Source organism: Rattus norvegicus, chromosome 4 (genome assembly GCF_036323735.1).
Source record: "Rattus norvegicus strain BN/NHsdMcwi chromosome 4, GRCr8, whole genome shotgun sequence".
Classification (NCBI taxonomy): Eukaryota; Metazoa; Chordata; class Mammalia; order Rodentia; family Muridae; genus Rattus; species Rattus norvegicus.
In genome coordinates this window covers 156,726,550-156,731,366 of record NC_086022.1, presented here as the reverse complement: position 1 = coordinate 156,731,366, position 4,817 = coordinate 156,726,550, and positions in this window count along the sequence as shown.

Here is a 4,817-nt window from a genome sequence, read left to right as displayed (position 1 = left end):
GTTCTGTAATATTCCTTGAGTTCAGGGATAGTGATTCCCCCAGAAGTCCTATATTGTTGATGATAGTTTTAGCTATCCTGGGTATTTTGTTATTCCAGATGAATTTGCAAATTGTTCTGTCAAACTCTCTGAAAAATTGGATTGGTATTTTGATGGAGACTGTATTGAATCTGTAGATCCCGTTTGGTAAAATGGCCATTTTTACTATATTAATCCTGCCAATCCATGAGCATGGGAGATCTTTCCATCTTCTGAGATCTTCTTCAATTTCTTTCTTCAGAGGCTTGAAGTTCTTATCATTCAGATCTTTCACTTTCTTGGTTAAACTCACACCGAGGTATTTTATATTATTTGGTACTATTATGAAGGGTGTCGTTTCCCTAATTTCTTTCTCGGCTTGTTTCTCTTTTGTGTAGAGGAAGGCTACTGATTTATTTGAGTTAATTTTGTACCCAGCCACTTTGCTGAAGGTGTTTATCAGCTTTAGTAGTTCTCTGGTGGAACTTTTGGGAACACTTAAATATACTATCATATCATCTGCAAATAGTGATATTTTGACTTCTTCCTTTCCAATCTGTATCCCTTTGATCTCCTTTTGTTGTCTGATTGCTCTGGCTAGAACTTTGAGAACTATATGGAATAAGTAAGGAGAGAGTGGGCAGCCTTGTCTAGTCTCTGATTTTAGTGGGATTGCTTCAAGTTTTTCTCCATTTAGTTTAACATTAGCTACTGGTTTGCTGTATATGGCTTTTACTATGTTTAGGTATGGGCCTTGAATTCCTATTCTTTCCAGGACTTTTATCATGAAGGGGTGTTGAATTTTGTCAAATGCTTTCTCAGCATAGAATGAAATTATCATGTGGTTTTGTTCTTTCACTTTGTTTATATAGTGGATTACATTGATGGTTTACCGTATATCAAACCACCCCTACATCCCTGGGATGAAGCCTCCTTGATCATGGTGGATGATTGTTTTGATGTGCTCTTGGATTCGGTTTCCAAGAATTTTATTGAGTATTTTTGCATCGATATTCATGAGGGAAATTGGTCTGAAGTTCTATTTCTTTGTTGGAGAGTATTGGTATGAGGTCTTCTATGAAGGTCTGATAGAATTCTGCACTAAACCCGTCTGGACCTGGGCTCTTTTTTGTTGGGAGACCTTTAATGACTGCTTCTATTTCCTTAGGAGTTATGGGGTTGTTTAACTGGCTTATCTGTTCCTGATTTAACTTCGGTACCTGGTATCTGTCTAGGAATTTGTCCATTTCCTGCAGATTTTCAAGTTTTGTTGAATATAGGCTTTTGTAGTAGGATCTGATGACTTTTGAATTTCCTCTGATTCTGTAGTTATGTCTCCCTTTTCATTTCTGATTTTGCTAATTTGGACACAATCTCTGTGTCCTCTTGTTAGTCTGGCTAAGGGTTTATCTATCTTGTTGACTTTCTCAAAGAACCAAATTTGGTTCTGTTGATTCTTTCTATGGTCCTTTTTGTTTCTACTTGGTTGGTTTCAGCTCAGAGTTTGATTATTTCCTGCCTTCTACTCCTCCTGTGTGTATTGGCTTCTTTTTGTTCTAGACCGTTTAGGTGTGCTGTCAAGCTGCTGATATATGCTCTTTCCTGTTTCTTTCTGCAGGCACTCAGTGCTATGAGTTTTCCTCTTAGCATGGCTTTAATTGTATCCCATAAGTTTGGGTCTGTTGTACCTTCATTTGCATTAAATTCTAAGAAGTCTTTAATTTCATTCTTTATTTCTTCCTTGACCAGGTTATCATTGAGTAGAGCATTGTTCAATTTTCATGTATATGTGGGTGTTCTTCCCTTATTGTTGCTGAAGACCAGCTTTAGCCAGTGGTGGTCTGATAAAACACATGGGATTATTTCTATCTTTCTGTATCTATTGAGGCCTGTTTTATGACCAATTATATGGTCAATTTTGGAGAAAGTACCATGAGGTGGTGAGAAGAAGGAATATCCTTTTGTTTTAGAGTAGAATGTTCTATAAATATCTGTTAATCCATTTTTTCATGACTTCTCTTAGTCTGTCTTTCTGTCTTTGTCTCTGTTTAGTTTCTGTTTCCATGATCTGTCCATTGATGAGAGTGGGGTGTTGAAATCTCCTATTATTGTGTGAGTTGCAGTGTGTGCTTTGAGCTTTAGTAAGGTTTCTTTTATGTATGTAGGTGCCTTTGTATTTGGAGCATAGATATTTAGGATTGAGAGTACATCTTGGTGAATTTTTCCTTTGATAAATATGAAGTGTCCTTCCTTATCTTTTTTAGTTGAAAATTGATTTTATTTCATATTAGAATGGCTACTCCAGCTTGCTTCTTCTGACCATTTGCTTGGAAAGTTGTTTTCCAGCCTTTCACTCTGAGGTAGTGTCTGTCTTTGTCTCTGAGGTGTGTTTCCTATAGGCAGCAGAATGCAGGGTCCTCATTGTGTATCAAGTTTGTTAATCTATGTCTTTTTATTGGGGAGTTGAATCAATTGATGTCGAGAGATATTAAGTAATAGTGATTGTTGCTTCCTGTTTGGATGTGAGATTATGTTTGTGTGCTTTTCTTTTCTTTGTTTTGTTGCCAAGATGATTAGTTTCTTGCTTTTTCTAGAGTGTAGCTTGCCTCCTTAGGTTGGGCTTTACTATTTATTATCCTTTGTAGTGCTGGATTTGTAGAAAGATATTGTGTAAATTTGGTTTTGTCATGGAATATCTTGGTTTCTCCATCTATGTTAATTGAGAGTTTTGCTGAGTACAGTAACCTGGGCTGGCATTTGTGTTCTCTTAGGGTCTGTATGACATCTGTCCATGATCTTCTGGCTTTCATAGTCTCTAGTAAGAAGCCTGGTGTCATTCTGATATGTCTGCCTTTATATGTTACTTGACCTTTTTCCCTTACTGCTTTTAATATTCTTTCTTTATTTTGTGCATTTGCTGTTTTGACTATTATGTGACGGGAGGTGTTTCTTTTCTGGTCCAATCTATTTGGAGTTCTGTAGGCTTCTTGTATGCCTATGGGTATCTCTTTTTTCAGGTTAGGGAAGTTTTCTTCTATGATTTTGTTGAAGATATTTACTGGTCCTTTGAGCTGGGAGTCTTCACTCTCTTCTATACCTATTATCCTTAGGTTTGATCTTCTCATTGTGTCCTGGATTTCCTGTATGTTTTAGGCCAGTAGATTTGACTTCAAATGGTGTTTCATAGGGGCCCAGGATTTGAGCTAATTTCTTAAGACAGCATTACATCTAAGACGAACTTTCCCCTGCATTGATCCATTCACAGTGGCTCAGCTCTTATGATCGATCTGATTATCTCAGTTAAATCTAACTTCTTTATTTATTAGCTTTCTATTTATTAAGACTTTTCTTCACTTCAGTCACAATAATTTTGTATTTGCTGCAAATAACACCTCACCTATTGTACCATATTTATCTAATTTTAGAATATAGTAATATTGTCTGTAAGATATAATTTTTTAATATAAATTAGCTTCAGGTCTTCATAAAAATACGGGTTTTCAAATATTGGCCATATACTCCACAATCTTACCAATCGCTTAACTGTTTCATAAACTTCTCTGTTAAAATCCATGAGACTGTCAACATACATGAGATTGCTGTCTGAGGAGAATGCTTTTCCTTCCCAAGGCATATGTCTTCTCTTCTCTTCCTACCTTGCTACCTACATAAGACTTCTAACGGGAGATTGAGTTTGAGTGGAGAAAAAGATTTTTGTCTCTTCTCAGTCTTTGGGAAAAAGGATCTAATTTTGCTCATTAAATATGTTGTTTCTTTAGGATATTGTGATATTATAAGTGTCCCGTCCTAACTTGTGCAGAGTGTTTGCAAGAAACTGACATTCAGGCTTTTTTACATTTTTTTTTCTGCACCAATTTGTATAATCAACTTTTTTTTTTTTTGGATCCCATTAACATAGTTGACTAAATGGATTGACTTTCCGTTTCCTTGTTTTACTTTATCTTTTCAAAGATTTTTTGAGTTTTATTTTCCTATGTGCTCTGAAACACTAATTTGTACTACATGCATGCTTGGTGGCCTCTGAGAATAAAAGAGGCCATCAGCAAACCTGGAGTTGGAGTTATAGATGAATGTGAGCGACCACATGGGTGCTGGGACTGAACCCATGTTTTTGCAAAATCCATAGTGCTCTTAACTCTGAGTCATTTACAAGTCCCTTATTTTATTCACATTTATGCATATTTTGGTGTTTGAGTCTCTGTGTGTGTGTCTTTGTCTGTGTGTGTGTGTGTGTGTGTGTGTGTGTGTGTGTGTGTGTGTGTGTGTGTTTGCAGTGCTCCTGGAACTTAGCAGAAGGCATCAGATCCCCTGGAGCTACAGTGGCTGTATATAGATGATGGGAACCATGCTGTGGTGGTTTGAATGGATATGCCTCCATGGACTCATGTGTTTGAATGTTCGGCCCATGAAGAGTGGCACTACTAGGAGGTGTGGCCTTGTTGGAGTAAGTGTGTCACTGTGGATGTGGGCTTTGAGGTCTCCTATGCTCAAGCTCTATTCAGTGTGGCAGACAGTGTCCTCCTGGCTGCCTTCAGTTCAATGTAGAACTCCAGGCTCCTCCAGACCGTGTCTACCTGTAGGCTGCCATGGTTCTCACATGATGAAAATTGACTTACACCTCTGAAACTCTAAGCCAGCCTAAACTAAATATTTGCTTTTATAAGAGTTGCATTGATCGTGGTGTCTCTTTACAGCAATAACACTCTAAAACATATGCCCTTGTCCTCTGAAAAAGCAGGTCATGCTCTTTACTGCCAAGTCATGTCTTTTGAACAAGA